Source organism: Paramisgurnus dabryanus, chromosome 1 (assembly GCF_030506205.2).
Source record: "Paramisgurnus dabryanus chromosome 1, PD_genome_1.1, whole genome shotgun sequence".
NCBI lineage: Eukaryota > Metazoa > Chordata > Actinopteri > Cypriniformes > Cobitidae > Paramisgurnus > Paramisgurnus dabryanus.
In genome coordinates, this window is record NC_133337.1 from 28,097,556 (window position 1) to 28,119,578 (window position 22,023).

Here is a 22,023-nt window from a genome sequence, read left to right on the forward strand (position 1 = left end):
CATAAAATTAAAGGATTGAGGAAACTACAGACAACAAATAACACAACTTCATCTTAATAACATGTGTATTTCTGTGCAGCTGTGTGATGAATCTGTCTGTGTGTTGTTATAATGTAATATCTTTGTTATATCACACATCTACTGGATGTTATCATGGTCAGTTTCTTCTCTCCTCACCTCTCTTTATCCTCTCAGCTCCTCCTTTATCTTTTCATTATCTTCTGTGTGTTCATTCAATAAAGCTACACAACAATAAAACACAAAACACAATTTTAAAATTAAAGCTGCAAGCAGCGATGGAAGGGCCCTCGCACGTATGAGCACCTCCTACCGATGGCCTTAGGAAAAACTGTGAACAGTGGGGATATGAATTTTAGTGTGCAAATATATGTGGATATTTAATTAGACTGACCAAATATGATGTTGATATTGTTAAATCTCTTAGAGCAGTGAATCAGTTTTCCTGCTGCATCTAGGTGGCGCTATGACTGTATCTGTATTTTGCTATGTTGATGATGGTTTCAGGCTGGGCCCCTTATTAACCATGTGAAGTATAGGGCAGGTCAGACATTGTATGCCTGAATTACAACAGCTTCCAGTTTCATGGTGAAACATCAAACTTTGCCAGGCCGCCACGGACACACCTTTCAACGAAAAGTCAAGATCTTTACAATTTATCATCACAAAGTCCTTAAGATCTGTCTGACCAAACAAGATGATGATCTAATAAAATTTCTATGAGCAGTTAATCACAGTGTAAAACCTGACATTTCCTGCTGCCAGCAGGTGGCGTTATGACTGTTTGTGAATAATTCCATGTTGATGTGTTCAGGCCAGGGCACTTATCAATCATGTGAAGTGTGGGTCAGATTAGATATTGTAAGCCTAAGTTAGAACAACTTCCTGTTTTATGGCGAAAAACAGAAATTTGGTATTCCGCCACTGACACACGCTCCAACGAAAAGTCAAGATCTCCGCAATTTAGCATCGCAAAGGCCTTTAGATGACACAGTCCAAATGTGGTTAATCTAATGAAATCTGTAAGAGGAGTTTGTTAAAGTATGAAGCCTGGAAATGGCAAAATTTGCACCCAAACTACAGAGAAAATTCAAAATGGCTGACTTCCTGTGGGGTTTAGAGCTTGGCTCCAAGAGACTTTTTTTGTAGGTCTTGGGGTGATACATTATCCTCTCACATTTCATATTTGTATGTTTACTGTAGTGGGGGGCTGCTCTCTTAAGTTTTTGTAGGTGGCGTTATAGAGCCATTTTTACACCTCCAGTTCTAAAGCCTATTTAAAAAATAATAATAATAATCAAATTTTACACGTATGCAACATTTCATGACTTTTTGAGCTTATTTAGGCTGCCAAAATTCCGATTTATTTGTTGATACTTTGCCAGGCCGTCACGGACACGCCCTTCAACGAAAAGTCAAGATATTCACAATTTATCATCGCAAAGGGCTTAAGATCAGTCTGACCAAACAAGATGATGATTTGATAGCAGTAAATCATGGCAGAAAACATGTCATTTCCTGCTGCATCTAGGTGGCGCTATGACTGAAGCTGAATTTTGGCATGGAAATGTGTACAGGCCAAGACCATTATCAAACATGTGAAGCGTGGGGCAGATTGAACATTGTATGCCTGAGTTAGAACAACATCCTGTTTCATGGCGAAAACGTTGAAATTTGTCAGGCCGCCATGGATGGACACACCCTCCAATGAAAAGTCAAAAGCTCCGCAATTTAACATCGCAAAGGCCTTTAGATGATACTGACCAAATATGATGATGATCGGATTAAATCTCTATGAGGAGTTTGTTAAAGTACGAAGCCTGGAAATGCCAAAATTTGCACAGAAATCACAGCGAAAATTCTAAATGGCCGACTTCCTGTGGGGTTTAGAGCTTGGTTCCAAGGGACTTTTTTGTAGATCTTGAGGTGATACATGACCCTACTAAATTACGTATCTGTACGTTTTTCGTAGCGGGAGGGTTGTTCTTTTGAATAGCCAAAATCCCGTGACAGACACGTCTATATTCAGAAATTCAAGTCTCTTTGTTTCTGCAATTTAAAAGACAAAACAGGCAATTCTATGCTTTCGTTATTTTAAAATTTATTTTAATATTACTTTGTTTTTATTTAATTTATAGATTATTTAGTGTTATCTGATTAAACTATTTGTGGCTTGTGTTTTATTCCCCTGCGCATTTAGGCATTTTGCACCCATGTTCTGCACCTTATTGATTCTGACTTCATTTTGTTTTTATTTTTTATTAATTATAAAGGTAAATTCTGATCTAATTTAAGTTCTGTAAGTTTTGGATTGCTTTCCGTTGTGTCGATGTTACGCTGTTGCATGCTGTCACATTCAATTTAGCCGAACGCGCTATAGGTGTTCTGCGTGATAGGCGTTCATCAAACTAAACATCAAAAAAAAAGATATGTAATAGATTCTATTAAGTATAAGTTTTAAAATGTATTTAAAAAGGTTGCTTAACTTGTCAAAAGTTGAGCTACAAAACAGGTAAGCCGTTTTTTTTCGGTGATGACACCGAATATAAATATCTCTACCGAATCTGACAAAATTTTCTATCTTGTGATTTAATAATATGGTCGGTGTTAACTTTCAAATGATAGAAAAGAGATTCCTGAAACAAATGTTATAAGAAACATCAGATGTTTCAAGTGAATACAGATGATCAAAGTGAAAGTAAGCAATCAGATATTTCTGTGCAAAATAATAAAGCATATATAGTGTCTATGAAATGATTAATTTCAGTGTTTTCTTGTTATAAATGAACCGTTTAAGGAATTTTATATAAAGCTTGTTTTTTATAATTTACATATGTAATTTCTCGTCTTTTATTTCCTTGCCACGCTAAATCTCAAAATGAAATAAGATCGCTGAACATAGCCGTGGCTTCCGAGGCAGAATCTAATTTGTTATTTATTAGATTTAGTTATCAAAAATGTTTTGTGTAATATCTTTGTGTGCTGTTCTGTACATCTTGGGTTTAAAATGTTACGAGGAATCATCTAATGAATGTTTACACGTTGTCTTTCATATTAAGATAAAAACGCGTCCTCAGTTTCGTCTTTGTTCATCAGAAATGCAATAATGGATATTTCAGACAGAAATTTTAAAAAGCTCACTAATGATTGCAGAATAGCCTACAGTAAGTGAGAGATTTTCTTGCGCAGGAACTGCATTCAGGCACGGACATTCAAAGCAAAGCGATTAAGCATAATTTTAAAGGGAGTATCAACTTTTTATAAAATGCGGTTGTTATTTTTTTCCGGCATCTCGGGGCCCTTTCCAGCCCGAGGCCCTGGGCTTAAGCCCAGGTAAGCCCATGCATTAATGCGGCCCTGTGCATAGGAGAGACATCAAACAAGATTTCTGTGCCTGATATGATTATGAATTGTAAGATGACCCATGAGATGGAGGCAGTCATTGATCTTTCAAACTGAATACTGTCAAACAGGTAAGATTATAATAACAAAGTTGTATTGCACTATCCCTTTGTAGGGAACTGTTAAAAATTGCACAGCTAGGAGCAGATTATCACTTGTAAAGGGCCCATGCTTTTTAAAGTTTCAGAATTCATTGCTTATTCATAGATGTTTATCAGTTAATATTAAGAGTAAACATTTTCATTACACTAAATAAAAGTACAGTGAAATCATAGGAACATAAAACGTCAAAATGTGAGCCACAGTGAAGATTCTTTACAGTCACATTTACTGATGCTTTGATTGACAGTCTGTTGCTGCCATCTAGTGGATAAATAAAGTATCACAATATTAAATAGACAAAAAATGTTGCTGCAAATAAATTGATAGATATATTATGTGGATATATTTAATAATTTACTGATAAATGTAATGTAGAATTTGTTTTTTAGTTCTGCAACACATTTTATTTATAAGTTATGCAACAGATATTGTTTTGTTATATACATTGTTAATATCAATAACTAATCATTTATGTTCTGTCTTATTTTTGATTGATTAAACAGATTAGAAATGTCCATTCAATACTTTAATTGTAGATGTTCAATATATTTCATTTCACATTTATGAAATGGATATATTTGTGAGTGTATGTGTGAGTTTATATTAAAGTGTATGAGTGTGTGTGTGATGTGATCATAAAGTTTCCTGTACATCTGCACACAACAGGATTTGATGCTGAATAGATACTGAAGTGTTTCCTTACTCTCAAATCAGTCTAATTTATTTGATGTAAATTTATCTTCACTCTTGCAGGTGTTTGTCTCATCTGAACATGGAGGGAGGAGCGTCGTTCATCAGCGCTGACGTTCTGCTGATATATATGGAGAAAATCAAAAATATCTCTTCTGATTTGTCACTCAAGTTGTTTGATGATTTCCTTTCTTATTTCTAATAAGGTAACAGAGAGCGTGATTGGTCTCTCTCTCTCTCTCTTTACATTGACTTCTCATTATTCTCTATCAGTCTGTGTGTACAGTAGAGGATTATGGAGATCTGTCTCACACTCATTTTACTCTCCGCTGTAGTAATGATCATTACTGCTGGTAAGTTATATTATCAATTAAAATTAAAATATTTATACTAAACATTAATACGTATCAATATAATTAATGCTTTTTGGTTCTTTTTTGTGCTTCAGATTTGAATGTGAGGTTGGTGAATGGTGGCAGTCGTTGTTCTGGTAGAGTTGAGGTTCTTAAAGGTCGTCAGTGGGGAACAGTGTGTCATCATTGGTGGGATCTGACAGATGCTGCAGTGGTGTGTAGAGAGATGAACTGTGGAGAGGCTTTACAGGCTCCATATTTTGCTTACTTTGGACAAGGATCAGGACCAATCACAATGGCTGGTGTGCTCTGTAGTGGATCAGAGTCCTCACTGAAGAACTGTGGATCAGATGACTCGGTTATTCAGCACTGTTCTCATTTTGAAGATGCTGGTGTGATCTGCTCAGGTGAGCTTCTCTAAATATTTTCCTGTTAATTCATGACAAATAAAAACATCATTCTGTCACAGGACACACAAATGAAAATACTTGATTATATTCCGGTTTAGTTTTTTGTCCTCTGAATTCAAAATACAATTTTTTTGTTAACATTTTATTTAAATCTATACAATAAATTGGCAGTCAAAATATCATCCAAAATCATTTATTTCATGTATCAGAGTGACTTCACTATAATGTGTTAAGAAACATTCATAAATGTTTCTTATTTTTCATTTATTTTCATTAAGAACACATAAAAAAGTTTCCAGACTTGTTATTGGGGATTAGTTGTCTTCTGGAAGGATCTTTCAGTCTCTGATATTATCTTAACAAATCCAGTAACAATCTTATGTTCTGTTCACTTTGTCCATATAATCAGAAACCATAAACTATGGAAGGTTTACAAGACTTGTTAATGGACCTCATCAGTGCTCTGGAAGAGTCGAGCTGCTTCGTGGTAACACCTGGATGTCAGTGTGTGATGCTGTGTTTGATGATCAGGATGCAGAGGTTGTGTGTAGAGAGCTGAACTGTGGGGTTCCTGTACAGCTGCTGGGTGCAGATACTTTTGGTAAAGGAGAGGAGCAGGTGTGGACACAAGAGATTCAATGTAGAGGAGATGAATCACTCAGTCGATTATGTTCATATGCTTCAAATAAAGTAACCTGCTCTAATGACAATGATGTGGGACTCACATGTTCTGGTAAATACAAATTCTGAAACTTTATATAAATAAATCTAATATTAGTTTAAGCAAATCATATTGTAAATATTCAAAATGCAAAAATTTTAAAATGAAAAAAGTAATTTTGTATTTACTTAAAATTCTTTGTTCCAATCAGTCTCTTGCTGGTTTTTCTGTATCAACAGTTCAGAGATGCTCCCCAACTTGAACGAGCTGCAGCTCTAAGACAACTATACTCTTAAAAATAAAGATGTTCAAGATTTGATCATATTATTAAAACTAAACCACATTTAGATTTGATATCATTTAAGATGAAGGAGCACAGACAGAGGAAAAATAGAAAGTGAAACTTAGTATAGGCTATGGTACAGATAAACTTTAGCCTAATGATGATATTTCAGTAATTGATCAATTTCTTGTATTTTATGTATTAATAATTGAAATACAACGAGCTCGTGTTTGTTTTTTAATACATTTACACAGTTCTTGATATTTATTTGACACATTTTATCTGAAGTATTTTGTATTTTAAATCCATTTTTATGTCAATCTCTGGTTATGAGCTGTTCTGTTTTTTTATTAATTTGAGATCTTAGCAGTTTATAGAGTGCTCAGATAAATCTATATCTCTATATTAAATCTCTATTCTTCTGTCTGTATTTTTGTAATATTCTGTTTCAGTAACGTCTGAGATCTCTGTGCAGGTTACTTTGACCACAGACTGGTGAACGGTCCTGATATCTGCTCTGGTCGAGTTGAAGTTCAATACCTTAATGAGTCGAGAACAGTTTGTGATGCATGCTGGGATATGAGAGCTGCCAATGTCCTCTGTAGAGAGCTGAATTGTGGGATTGCTGTGTCTGTTGTGGGAGTGGACTGGTTTGGAGAGGGATCTGGTGAAATCTGGGCTGATGTGTTTGATTGTCAGGGGAATGAAACAAAACTCTCAGAATGTTCAATCTCTTCATGGAGTCGAGCTGAATCCTCTCATAAACAAGATGTTGGAGTCATTTGTTCTAGTGAGTGAACTTCACTCTGTCATTAACATGAAGTTACTGTAGTGTGATCGTAATCAATCTGAAAATGTCAAATCCTTTCTCCAGATTCCTCTCTGTCTCTTCATGATGGTCGAGTGAGGTTGTCTGGAGAGAGAGAGTGTGAGGGTGAGGTGGAAGTTTACATTCATCAGGTTTGGAGGAGAGTTCTGCTGGACTCCTGGAGTCTCACTGAATCCTCTGTGGTCTGCAGACAGCTGGGCTGTGGCTCTGTGCTGAACTTCACTAACTCCTCTTCATCCAGTGATGAACACAGTTATGAGTGTGTGATGGGCTTCCAGTGCTCTGGGACTGAAGATCATCTGAGGAACTGCAGCTCTCCACAAACTCTCAACTGCAGCGCAACACAACAGCTGGCAATCACCTGCCAAAGTGAGCATAACTGCACATATTCATCATTGTAGTCAATACCTTTCATAGACAACATTGTTTTCTCTCTGTAAATCAGAACTGTCAGGTCAGAGGTCGATCAGGTTGGTGGGTTCTGGTGGAGATTGTGCAGGAAGGCTGGAGGTTTTTCACAAAGGGTCATGGGGTACAGTGTGTGATGACTCCTGGGATATTAAAGATGCTCATGTGGTGTGCAGACAGCTGCAGTGTGGAGTGGCTCTCAGTAATCAGCCAGTACCAGCCTGGTTTGGTCCTGGTTCTGGACCCATATGGCTGGATGATGTGAACTGTGAGGGGAATGAGACGTCACTGTGGAGCTGCTCTTCACGGGTTTGGGGAGATCATGACTGTAAACACAAGGAGGATGTAGGAGTCGTGTGCTCAGGTAAGGAGTAGAAATGTAGAAAATATGTTTTGTCTTTTCAGTTAATTGTATATGTGAATGATGTGCAGCTGCATCTAATAAATGATTTTTTTTTTTGTTTTGAGTTATTTGCTTTCTTATGGCAGCTTAAGTTCATCTTAATCTCATTCTTAATCCAATATTTCAATCTAGAGTTTAAAGAGCTCAGGTTAACTGAAGGCTGTGAAGGGAATGTGGAGGTTTTCTACAATGGATCCTGGGGTAATGTTTGCTGGAATCAGATGGACCAAGACACAGCGAGTCTAATCTGTCAAGAGCTAAACTGTGGAAGATCTGGCAGTCTGTCTGATTCAACATCAAGAGTGCCATCAGCTCATAACTGGTTGGATAATGTTAAATGTCGACCACACGACTCAAGTCTGTGGCAGTGTCCGACTTCACCCTGGGGACAGAATGACTGTAGTCAAAATGAAGTGGCTCATATCATCTGCTCTGGTAAGATAAAAAATAAAAATATGTCTTGTATTCAAGTTTCTGTTCATTTTTCCTGTGAAATATATTGAAAAAAATTATAAGTCTAATGGTCGGTTTCCCGGATAGGGCTCAAGTCTAGTCCAAGACTAAAATGCTTGTTTGAGTTGTCCTGTAATCAGCTTGCACTGACACATCTTAAAATACATCAGTGCCATTGTTTTGTCTCAAGATGCACAACATGTTTTTTGTAAGGTATGTTTGTAAAAAACTATAGTTAAATGTCGTAAATTAACCAAGACCTAGTCCTGGTTTAAAGGTGCAGTGTGTTTTTAGAAGAAACTCTTGACAGAAATGCAAAATAATATACAAACTATATTGTCAGGGGTGTATAAAGACCTTTCACAATGAACCGTTATGTTTTTATTATACCTTAGAATGATATGTTTTTATCTACATACACAGAGGGTCCCCTTACATGGAAGCCGCCATTTTGTGCCATCATGTTTCTACAGAAGCCCTTAACGGACAAACTTTTTTTACTAAGTTGTCCGTAGCTTCTCTATGCGTTTCAAAAGCGAGGAGTGATCAATGAACTGAGCCATTGGTTGCAATTCGCAACCTCACCACTAGATACCGCTTAAATTTACACACTGCACCTTTAATCTAAACCTTCTCTGGGAAACTGCCCCTAAAAGGTTTGTTAGGTAAAATTATGAGAGATTTAATGAATTTATGTTCTGTTTAATGGAGAATGAAATGTTGTTTTATGATCTCAGAAAAGAAAAATGAATCACCTAGAAGTCGTCTGTCGTGTTCTACCTCAGCGTCTCCTCACCAGAAACAATGTTTAAGTATGTTTATACTGTGATAACAAACTGATTATTACTACTTAATTCATTATAAATTATAAATATCTCTTTGTATTGCAAATTTAAATTTCAGTTTGTGTTTGAGTGTGTTGATGTAAATGTTGTTTGATGTGTGTGATGTAGATCATCTTCCTCTCAGACTGAGTGGAGGGAAGGGTTTGTGTTCGGGGAGACTGGAGGTTTATCATAACTCTGTGTGGGGTTCAGTCTGTGATGATCTGTGGGACATCAGAGATGCTCAGGTGGTCTGCAGGCAGCTGGGTTGTGGAGCAGCATTGAGTGCTGATGGGAATGAAGCGTTTGGTGCTGGTGAAGGTGTTGTGTGGATGAACAGAGTCGAGTGCAGAGGGACTGAGATTCACCTGTGGGACTGTCCTCATGTCCTGAAAAAACAAACTGACTGCTCACACAAAGAACAAGTTAGACTCATCTGTGCAGGTGAGAGGAGAACACTGAGAGATCAATTCATTATCATTTCAGCAGTTTCTTTAATATGTGTGTTTTTTTATTTTACAGACTTGTCAGTGTCTACAACTCCTGCCACAACAACATCAGCTTCTCCTTCAGTTTCTCAGACAAACAGGAGATCAGTGACTCCTCCACAAACTCCTCCTCTCTTCAATCCTCCAGTGGTTGTGATTGTACTGGGAGTTTTGCTCTTACTGCTCTTAGTGCCGCTGCTGATACTGATTCAACACAACAGAGAGATGAGGAGAGGTACAGAGATCCACACATCACATACAAGTACACATCTGACATATTGAACTACATCAACATCAATCTTACTACAGTCTTGTTCAGTGTATCATCAGTCATGTGTTGTGTTTGTGTGTCTACACTCACAGCTCTCTCTAAGAGGAGACACAGGACTCAGACTGAGGCAGTTTATGAAGAGATTGATCACAGACACACAAACACACACAAACACTTCACTCAGAGAGGTGAGACTTCTGTCTTATTCAATCAAATCAGATGTAGAAATATTAAAGTCAGTCTGATGTTTGTGAGTTGAGCTGATGTTCGTCTATTATTAGTTCTGTTAAACCTCCGGCATCAAACCACACAATTCCTCCACAGAGCTGCAGGTGTGTGTGTGTGTGTGTGTGTGTGTGTGTGTGTGTGTGTGTGCGTGTGTGATTATTTTTGGAGGTTAATGGGGAGGGGGGTTCATATGCTTGTAAGTTTATATGCAGGTGTGTGTGCGCTTTTTCCTGTCTGTTTGTCTTGAATCCGGTGAGAGATGAGTTCATGTCAGGATACAGGTGTGTATTTGCAGAATAAAGTTAACTTTTTTAATGTCTAAATAATGTTTTAATATAAATCTAGATAAAATAGGTTGATGTGATATTCTTGTGCTCTGTGATGTAAATGTAGGTTGAGGTTGTTTGTAATGATCAACATGTTTCTGACTCTTCTGCTTCACTTTAACAGGGAGTCTCATCTCTGAAGAACAGCATTCTGGATATGAAGATGCTGATGAGCTTCTCTCAGGTTAGAGGACTGAAGTCAATATTTAGGTTTTGACTCAAATTAAGACAAATTATTTAATAATCCTTGACAAAGTTGGCAAATATACACAGTACACTTCACAATACTAAAGTTTCTGAGTCTCTTTATAGCAAAAGACTACAAGATTGAATATTATGATGATGTCTCCAATGGCAGTGACCTGAAAGGTTTGTGACTTTATTGACTGATCAGACTTCATGGTGTCATAATGTACAAACAGATATTTTGTATTTTGTTTTCAAACATGTTTTGTGTTGATGTAGAAGAGATGGTGAAAAAAGTCCCAGCAGAATACTATGATGATGTCATCACTGATGGACTAAAAGCAGACAGTGAGACAGGTGCACTTCTGTTATTCTGTATTAAGATGAAATATAAGATCTGTACATGAAGAGAAAATATACTTATATCTCTATGGGTGAGATGACGTGTGTCTCATGTTATAATTGTAGAAGACACACTTGAGAAGTATGATGATGTCATCACCACAGGACAAAACTCTGATCTTAAAAAAGGTGATTTTACTTCATTTCTAGGCTGTTTTGTAACGTAACATCTATTTAAAGTGACGCTCAGTACAGATATAATGTAGGTTTACTGACTCTTTGTCATTCTGATGGGATTTGTTCTTTATCTCTTATGTATGTGAACACAACAGAGAGTTATGATGATGTCATCATCAATGGACAGAACTTTCAAGGTGTAATAGGTGAGTTACACAGAAGTGCACATTTATCAAGCAGTACATCTAAGTTTCTTATGTATGTCTATTATAGCATTAATCCAGTCATTGTGACTTTATCAGCTGTTATCAGTTAGTGTCAGAAAGAGAAATGTGTCTATGACATGAGACATGATGTATTACAAATCACAATATGGGCCCTATCTTGCACCCAGCGCAATTGACTTTGTCAGTGACGCATGTATCATTCATATTTTGCGCCGGCGCACAGCGGGGTTTTTCCCTCCACAGATGCACGTCAGCAAACTAGGGAATGAACTTGCGCTCCCTGGGCGGTTCAGCGCAAAAAGGAGGCGTGTTGCGGCGCAAACCATCCCTGATGCTATTTTGCAGTTTCAAAAAACAATTGCGCTACTAACCAAAAAAAACTAGTCTAAAGTCAGTGGCGCGTTGCGCGTGGTTCATTATGCTATTTTAAGGGCGCATGCTTGACCATAATGTATAGCATGCACAACGCGCATACACTTTGCTTATCTAATCTACACAGATGCAACAGTTATTTTTGCAAATCATAAACTGTTACACTTAAAAATATTAATACACGAGATAAGGGGAATCATAGTGGTGAGCATTGTGGTGATAGTTTTTATTTATTCTCATGCAAATAACGATTAAAATATTTTCATAACTTTGTTGTGTGGCTGTATTACGTTTATTTTATGTAAATAATAGTTAAAATGTTTTCATAAGAAACCTTAATGTATATGAACTTGATTTGTAAGAGTACTTTGGGGTTGGACCTTGCTTGCGTTTCTTGGGTCCGATTTCAAAGCCCCCAAACCCTTTCAGCGGTGAGGGTGGACGCAGCGATGTCCTCTGCTGGCGTCAAGTCCTGAGGCAGATCCACCTCCCGTTACACGGCGTGCCCGATTTATGCTGGCAAGCGTGGGATTCCCCCGTACAAGGACGTCGGTCTCCTCGTCTGTAAACCGCTCCTGGCGTGCGCCTGGTAAATCCGTCATAATAATAGCAACCCGCCATGGAACTTGCGCCCTTGCGTTTAAAGGGAATGTTGGCTAGCGTTCTGATTGGTTTATTTGACGTTACGCCCAAACCACACCTATGAATAATGAACCTACTTCAGACCAACCCCTTATTGATTTGCGCCCGGCGCAAGAGTTATTTCTCACGCCGGGAAAATAGCAACAGCGCCCAAGATCCGCCCACAAACTCACTTGCGCGTTGCGCTTCGCACTTGCGTTTCAGATCGTTAAAATAGAGCCCCATGAGTTGTTTGTCATGTGACTTCATCAGAGGGAGTTCAGGAGGAGTATGATGATGTGAAGAATGACAGTGAAGATGTGACAAATGTAACCTACTGTAGATTAAAATACAATTTGTTTATTTGTGTTATGTTTATATGTTTATTTCTGCCTTACTGTAAGTGGTAATGAATCATATTTGTTATATATATTGTATCCAATGAGCTGTTATGTGTAATTTGATGGACTTGGAAAATGACCAATCAGAGTGAAAGTGGGAGGTTTTCAAGGGAAAAATAAAGTTTGTTGTTTTTGAATATAGAGCGGGGGAAAAAAAAGGAGCTCTTCAGATAGACGGAGACAGAGATCGGTTGGTCGATGACTAATAACAACTATTAGGAGTAAACATATATCCAAAACTGTTCTTACTTCTCCGTTCGGTTTATAGTATGACAGTTTTCTCGTAGTTTTGTGGTTTGGGACTGTTTACGAAGTCGGCGCAGAGGTCAGCGGGCGCCATGTTGTGGTAACAGTTCTGCACACGCTGATAACGACACGGACATCACCTGATGGGAAAACACCCGACCCATCGGCATCCGAAGCATCCATGTGCAATATTCCTTAAAAATATTTCCAGGAAAGAGTCTGGCAACGTCTCCACCATCAAGGTTTATCAGCCGTCCTTCATTTTCGTGTGATCTGCAAGCTCGTCTTGTTGGTGGATTCGCCCGTGCGTAACCGCGAGGACTCGCGGCCTAGCAGTGTTGAGCACCCTGGGTCTGTATCGGAGGATTTTTCAGGCCATATTGCGTGGAGGTTGTGAGTACTAACTTCAAGTGATTTATATACACTCGGGTTTTCAGCGTATTTCAATGTGCACCAACGTAAAGGGCCCCAACGTAAATCCAAGCGCTTGGTATAGAGACATTTGAATGTCTGGAAAATGTAAATTAATCCGGGTAATGTTTTATTAACCTGTGTGTTTCAGACATTTGTAATTTTAGGTTTACATTTTGTTTCATTGCAGAGTTTAAATCCGTTTGAAAGCGGAGTTAGAGTTACATGTAAAAGGGCATTGTTTACATTTCTAGATTGTTCTATTGAGTCATTTACCTACTCGGCTCCTTCGAACTGAATCGAATTCTCGGTCAGTTTTTCCCAATAGAGAATCGTCACGGTATTTGAACAAGATTTGCATGTGGGCAGAGCTTGTGGTCGTGTTATATTGAAAGTTTAAAAAAAGGAAAGTATTAGAGAGTACTTTTTTTTGTTTTGTTTTGTTTGTTTTGTTTTGTTTGATAACCATTTAATTTGTGGACATTTGAGAATGTAAACAAATAAACCGGTGTTTCATCTTTTCTAATTACCTTGTTGTAGAAATCATTTAAGGAAATAAGTCTACACAGAGACACTAAGTTCAACTTTATTGATTTTATTAAGAGATGTAGTGTATTCCAAATTCTTGTGTGTACAGATCTCTTAATTGGAGGCACCGCGTCACTTATAATTTCTGCTTGTATACTAAAGGAGAAAATTCAGCAAGAATTCAACATTCAAGCAGCTGAGGGCACAGGACGTACTGTTTCATTTATTAATAGCGCCATTGTGTCTTACTATAGGGTTACATAAGTGGAGGCACCGCTGGGATCGTTTTCTCTTTACATTTCTAAATAAAGTGGGTTATCTGGTACTGATATATATATATATATATATATATATATATATATATATTTTATTTTTGTTTTGGTTATTTTTATCAGAAATGGATCTTGCCCAAGCTGTTGTCTGGGCTCGTGAGGCTCAGATAGAACCCTCACACTGTGTGATACTCAGCAATGTCCCTATAGATGTAAAAGATGAGACTCTGACTGATGTGCTTAACACAGTAAAAGTATTCGGTCGTACCAAAATTCATGGTAGATGGGGAGATAGTACTGGAACCAAGCTGTTTCTGTTGGTTGAGACCAGCAATGATGTTAATTCAGATGTAACACCGGCTGAGATAGGGATTCCGGACATAGTGGGACCCTGGGCAGTGCACCTGATTGGAGCTGTGGTCACAGTAGAGGCTCCTGTGCGGGAGACTGTTTTTCAAGCTAAACTCATGTCATTGCTGCAGGAAGAAGGCAAGTCAATAGAGGATGTCAAGTCTATGCTAGAGCCAGGTCAGTCCCCTAACGTAACTGTGAGTACTGATTTGGTAAATGCTATTGACCGTTTAGTCGAGAAATGTATTAATGTGCCAAGTGACCCCTTGGGGTACCGGAGACTGAGAGTGTTTTCAGGAGTGAAACCTTTACCTGCGGGTGAGGAAGAGTATGACTCTTGGATTGAGCAGGCAATGCAAATGGTCAGCGAGTGGCAGTGTGGTGACTCTGTAAAAAGGCAGCGCATAGTTGAGAGCTTGCGCGGACCTGCATCTGATGTAGTCCGTTTTCTTAAGGTCAGTAGTCCAGCTGCCACCGCTGCTGATTATTTGGGGGCACTAGAGACTGCCTATGGCACTACTGAAAGTAACTCAGACCTTCTGGCAAAGTTCAAAAGTACTTACCAAAAAGAAAATGAAAAACTCTCAGAATTTCTTTATCGACTAGACAAGATCCTTCATCGCATGCTGGTAAAAGGAGGGATCGTAGCTGCGGATTTGAATCGTATGCGCATGGAACAGGTTGTTAAGGGTGCACGCACTACTGATATGGTGGCTCTGCGGCTGAGATCGACTTACCTTTTGCGTGATCCCCCTAGTTTTTCAGAGTTACTGCGGGAAGTAAGAGAGGAAGAAGAATGGATTAAGGCTAGGGATGGAGGAAAAGCAGTCATCACTGCTGCTGCGGTGCCCCAGGTTTCTTCTGTGTCTGAATTGAGCAGTTTGAAGAAAGAGGTGAGTGAACTTTCCACACAGGTGAGCAAGCTGTTAAAGGCAGTGTCAGAGAAATCAGAAATTGGACCCTCTATCAGAGTATCTGGACCCGTGTGTAATGTGGCTGATGCTAGAACCGTTGAAGCTCCCAAAACGAGAAGTCAGTCTACTGTGTTGAGGGCTGGAATATTCTGTTATAAATGTGGTGAAGACGGCCACACAAAGAGAGAGTGTCAGGGTAGCGAGAACCTGAGAAAAGTAAATCAGAAGCTGATTAGTCAGAGTAGATTGTCGGGAAACTTCTAGGGAGCCCTGTGGAGGAACGACACAGAGCTCCTTTTAAACCATGTTCCAATTCCTACTCTGGCCAAACAGTTTCGAGTCCCACAAACATCCCGTCTGGTCTTATTGGACCAACATCTGAGGTACCTGTTCAGATTGAAGGGGTGTATGCTAAAGCCTTACTTGATAGTGGGTCTCAGGTCACCATCCTGTATCGAAGTTTCTATGATGCATATTTAAGACATTTGCCAATACAGCCTCTGGAAAACCTTGAAATATGGGGTTTGAGCTCACATCGGTACCCTTATGATGGTTATCTGCCCCTTAGTTTGGAGTTCACTGAAAATGTGGTAGGCATACCTCAAACTGTTGAGACTCTCGCACTGGTTTGTCCGGATCCTCAGCAGGAGACTAAAGTAGGCATTTTGGTGGGCACAAATACTAATCTTGTGAGAGGTTTGTTTGAAACGTGCCGACAGAAATTAGGTGACAGGTTTTTATATACTCTATCTATACATCCTGTAGTTAGGGAAGTTTATGAAAAACTTGGAAAGGTGCAGAGCTCATGTGATGATAGTGACAGGAGAGGTACGGTTTGGTTCACTCATCGTAAACCAATTGCTTTGAGGCCTGGAGAGTCCTGTCAGATTCAGGGTAAGCCTAAGTTCTTGGTAAAACCTACAGACATGCACTTGCTGATTGACCAGCCAGATAATTCCAGTGTTTCAGATGATTTGCTAGTGAGACCTGAAGTGGCGCCCATCTCTGTGTTATCAAATCACTGTTTGACTGTCACTGTACGCAATGTTTCGTCCAAAGATGTGCATCTGAAACGGGGCGCTAAACTTGCTCATATTTTTCCCGTGGACATTGTGCAACAACCCACTGAAGTAGAAGCTCCTTTGCCCGATACTATTACACCTGAATCATTTGACTTTGGGAATTCTCCGTTGCCTGAGAATGCTAAGCAGCAGTTGTGTGAGAAATTGCTTGAGCGACGTGACGTATTTTCCTGTCATGAATGGGACGTTGGGCGTTCTAAAAGTACTAAGCATGAAATACGCCTCACTGATTCCACACCTTTTCGCGAGCGTTCTAGGCGTTTACCTCTGGGAGATTTGCAAGATGTAAGAAATCATCTAATTGAGTTGCAAAAATGTGGTATCATTTCTGAATCACGAAGCCCTTATGCTTCTCCTATTGTGGTGGTGCGTAAGAAGTCGGGAAAGATCCGTATGTGTGTTGACTATCGAACTTTGAATAAACGTACGATACCAGATCAATACACTGTCCCTCGTATTGAAGACGCCCTACACAGCCTATCAGGGAGCAAGTGGTTTAGTGTTTTAGACCTGAGAAGTGGGTATTATCAGATTCCCATGGCTGAAGCTGATAAAGAAAAGACCGCATTTATATGCCCCCTTGGGTTTTATCAGTTTGAGTCCATGCCTCAGGGGATTAGTGGGGCTCCTGCCACCTTCCAGAGAGTTATGGAAAAGACACTCGGTGACATGAACTTTCTGGAAGTGTTGGTTTATCTAGATGACCTGATTGTGTTCGGTAAAACCCTTGAGGAGCATAATCAACGTTTGCTTAAGGTCCTCGACCGTCTGAGAGAGGAGGGCTTGAAGTTGTCATTGGATAAGTGCCAGTTTTGCAGGACGTCAGTGACTTATGTAGGGCACATAGTGTCACAAGATGGCATAGCAACTGATCCCTCTAAGATAGAAGCTGTTGTCGGCTGGCCAAGACCCCAGACAGTTACACAGTTAAGATCCTTTTTAGGGTTTTGCGGCTATTACCGCAGATTTGTCAAAGGGTATTTCTAGTCTATGTAGACCTCTAAATCAGTTGCTTACGGGTTGTTCCTCACAGAAACGGAAAGGAAAGAACATCAAAGAGCAGGCCTTTACAGCAAAGCCATCCGACCCTTTTGGCTCTCGATGGGACGATAGTTGTGAGCTGGCTTTTCAGGAACTTAAATGTCGCTTGACCCAGGCGCCGGTATTGGCTTTTGCTGATCCTCGACTCCCTTACGTTTTGCATGTTGATGCCAGTTTGGATGGGTTGGGTGGTGTGCTCTACCAGCAACACCCTGAGGGTTTGAGACCTGTGGCATTTATTAGCAGAAGCCTGTCTGGTTCAGAAAAGAATTACCCAGCACATAAACTAGAGTTCCTGGCCTTAAAGTGGGCAATAGTTGACAGGCTACATGAATACCTTTATGGGGTTGTCTTTGAGGTCAGAACAGATAACAACCCACTTACCTACATTCTAACTTCAGCTAAGTTAGATGCAACAGGTCACAGGTGGTTGGCAGCACTTTCCACTTACCAGTTTAGCCTAAAGTATCGGCAGGGGAGGAAAAACATTGATGCTGATGCTTTGTCGAGACGGCCCTGTGTCAGCCCTGAAGCTGAGGAAAGCTGGCATGAGATCTCGGCGGCTGGGGTTAGCACCCTATGTAGGGTTGTGGAGTCAGAGGATCCAGCAAGAATAGGTTCTGCCTTGAGTGAGGGGAATGTGTTTTGCAACTCTGCGTTTTTGGCACCTGGCTTATTACCAGACTTACAAGCTATTGATTTAAGTGCAGCACAGAAAACAGATCCGTGCCTTGGGCTGATATGGTCTGCAATAAAGCAGAAGCGCCTTGCAGGCAGTGTGGAGTCAAATCACCCTGATGTGAAACTCCTTAAGAAAGAATGGGACAGATTGTCAGTTGATGAGGGTTGTTTGTACAGAGTAGTCATTGCCTCGGACAGACGTGAGAGACGACAAAGATTGCTCCCAACTGAGTTTCGGCCTATTGTCTTAAAATCCCTTCATGATGATAATGGGCATCTGGGTTTTGAGAAGACCTATGCATTAGTGAGGGACAGGTTTTTTTGGCCCCGAATGAAGTCAGAAGTTGAAGATTACTGTAAAAAGTGTAACCGGTGCATCTTGAGAAAAACTTTACCTCAGAGAAGTGCGCCTTTGTCACACATGCATAGCTCTGGTCCCTTGGACTTAGTGTGTATCGATTTTTTGTCCATTGAGCCAGACACTCAGAATGTGGGAAATGTGTTGGTAGTAACTGATCATTTTACTCGGTATGCTCAGGCTTTCCCTTGCAAAGACCAGAAGGCTTTGACAGTAGCTAGGTGCTTGTGGGAGAGGTACTTTGTTCATTATGGTCTGCCAAATCGGATACATTCTGATCAAGGCAGGGACTTTGAGAGCCGTTTGGTCAAAGAGATGCTGACCATGTTGGGGGTGAAGAAATCCCGCACCTCTCCCTACCATCCTCAGGGAGATCCGCAACCGGAAAGGTTTAACAGAACCCTTCTGAATATGCTTGGCACTTTGAGTCTGCACCAGAAGTCCAGGTGGAGTCAGCACATAGCCCATTTGGTTCATGCCTATAATTGTACCCAAAATGAGACCACTGGGTATTCCCTGTATTTCCTTATGTTCGGGAGGGAGCCTAAGTTGCCTGTGGATGTTTGTTTTGGGGTACAGTCTGATGATGGTTTGCCAGTTTCCTGTGGGAAATATGTAGAAAGAATGAGGCAACAACTGAACTCTGCTTATGAACTGGCAACTGCTGCATCTGGTCGTGCAAATGAGGCAAACAAGACTAGATATGATAAGAAGGTGCGTGGTCAGAGTTTGAGTCCAGGAGACAGGGTCCTTATACAGAATCTGGGGTTAAAGGGTAAGCACAAGCTTGCAGACCGGTGGCACTCAATGCCATATATGGTAAAGCGTCAGTTGCCCAATCTGCCTGTTTATGAGCTGTTACCCGAAAGTGGAAATGGACCTAAAAAGGTTTTGCACAGAAACTGTCTTTTAGCACTGAAACCGGGGGCAGCTGTAAATGTTGAGAGTGAAACCTTGGGTTCTTCAAAGGTGAGCAAGACCAAGAGAAGGCGTACTGCGTGTGATGAGCGCATGTCTAAGTCTGTCATCCTCTTGCAGAGTGAAGTATCATCATCTGACTCAGAATCAGAGTATGGCTATGGTCCTTTTGTAAGGTCTGGTTCTACTCTTCTGGATGTTGAGTGCCAAGATTCCAGGCAAATAAACCAGAGGGTAGAGCCAGTACTAGAAAACCAAGTTGAGCCTATAGAACAAGAAATGAGTGACAATGATTGTGGGGTTGGTGAAGAGGTTAACATGCCTGAGGATAGTGTCCCATTGGCACCTGTTGTTGAACTGTCTGATGTGCATGATAATACTCAGGTAAGAAGGTCTGTCAGACAAAGAAAAATTCCTGAGAGGTTCACCTATCCTGAGTTGGGAAAACCCATTAGAGAACGAAGTGTTGTTTCTCACAACTGTAACACTGAACCTCATATACCTAGCACACATGTATTGTGGTGTAATCAAAAAGCATTGTGTGTGTGTAAAGACTGCTGTGCCTTCTCTGAAAATGTTTACAGATTGCAAAGAAAAAATGTATAAAACGTAATGTTTTTGTTATTGATTTGAGTCACTGTCAGTTCAGACATGGGGGCATGCTGAATATTTGGTGGGGGGAAGATGTAACCTACTGTAGATTAAAATACAATTTGTTTATTTGTGTTATGTTTATATGTTTATTTCTGCCTTACTGTAAGTGGTAATGAATCATATTTGTTATATATATTGTATCCAATGAGCTGTTATGTGTAATTTGATGGACTTGGAAAATGACCAATCAGAGTGAAAGTGGGAGGTTTTCAAGGGAAAAATAAAGTTTGTTGTTTTTGAATATAGAGCGGGGGAAAAAAAAGGAGCTCTTCAGATAGACGGAGACAGAGATCGGTTGGTCGATGACTAATAACAACTATTAGGAGTAAACATATATCCAAAACTGTTCTTACTTCTCCGTTCGGTTTATAGTATGACAGTTTTCTCGTAGTTTTGTGGTTTGGGACTGTTTACGAAGTCGGCGCAGAGGTCAGCGGGCGCCATGTTGTGGTAACAGTTCTGCACACGCTGATAACGACACGGACATCACCTGATGGGAAAACACCCGACCCATCGGCATCCGAAGCATCCATGTGCAATATTCCTTAAAAATATTTCCAGGAAAGAGTCTGGCAACGTCTCCACCATCAAGGTTTATCAGCCGTCCTTCATTTTCGTGTGATCTGCAAGCTCGTCGTGTTGGTGGATTCGCCCGTGCGTAACCGCGAGGACTCGCGGCCTAGCAGTGTTGAGCACCCTGGGTCTGTATCGGAGGATTTTTCAGGCCATATTGCGTGGAGGTTGTGAGTACTAACTTCAAGTGATTTATATACACTCGGGTTTTCAGCGTATTTCAATGTGCACCAACGTAAAGGGCCCCAACGTAAATCCAAGCGCTTGGTATAGAGACATTTGAATGTCGAACTGGAAAATGTAAATTAATCTGTGTAATGTTTTATTAACCTGTGTGTTTCAGACATTTGTAATTTTAGGTTTACATTTTGTTTCATTGCAGAGTTTAAATCCGTTTGAAAGCGGAGTTAGAGTTACATGTAAAAGGGCATTGTTTACATTTCTAGATTGTTCTATTGAGTCATTTACCTACTCGGCTCCTTCGAACTGAATCGAATTCTCGGTCAGTTTTTCCCAATAGAGAATCGTCACGGTATTTGAACAAGATTTGCATGTGGGCAGAGCTTGTGGTCGTGTTATATTGAAAGTTTAAAAAAAGGAAAGTATTAGAGAGTACTTTTTTTTGTTTTGTTTTGTTTGTTTTGTTTTGTTTGATAACCATTTAATTTGTGGACATTTGAGAATGTAAACAAATAAACCGGTGTTTCATCTTTTCTAATTACCTTGTTGTAGAAATCATTTAAGGAAATAAGTCTACACAGAGACACTAAGTTCAACTTTATTGATTTTATTAAGAGATGTAGTGTATTCCAAATTCTTGTGTGTACAGATCTCTTAATTGGAGGCACCGCGTCACTTATAATTTCTGCTTGTATACTAAAGGAGAAAATTCAGCAAGAATTCAACATTCAAGCAGCTGAGGGCACAGGACGTACTGTTTCATTTATTAATAGCGCCATTGTGTCTTACTATAGGGTTACACAAACCTGTTAGGTAGATTATTAACCTCTAGATCTCATTTAAAGATGTATATTATAATATATTTTACCTTTATATATTATCTGTTTAAATAGTTCAGTTTATCTTCATACAATTATTAAAACAATATATATGTGCTTTTGTTTTACCCAACAGATTATGATGATGTGGGGGAGGAGCCAAACAAACTGGGAGGGACTGGGTGACTCAATAACCACACCCACTGTCTCATGTCATGAAATCATATTACAGCTTAAAATCATATAAGTGATCAAATTTTGCTACTAAAGCTACAGTGCCTGATGTTTTATTGATATCTCAAATAGTTTTTTATTAAATATCAAATGCTTTGCTTTTATAGAGAAGTTACAAATGTACTTTATTTTTATAGCAGGTTGGACAAGAGTATAAATAAAATATCAGAGAGCATCATACTGTACACAAATGTGGTTTTATTTAAATGGCCGTCTAAACAGCACAGTTTCTTTTTTGAAGGTCCATTTCAACATCACAATGTTTTAAACAATTTAAACCTGAGGGT

At 39.6% G+C, this 22,023-nt stretch overlaps 1 pseudogene; it reads left to right on the forward strand.

Annotated features, from left to right (window-relative positions):
* Positions 1 to 12,920, forward strand: part of LOC135774804 (scavenger receptor cysteine-rich type 1 protein M130-like) — a 36,121-nt pseudogene extending 23,201 nt beyond the window's left edge.
* Positions 12,921 to 22,023: the final 9,103 nt, after the last annotated feature.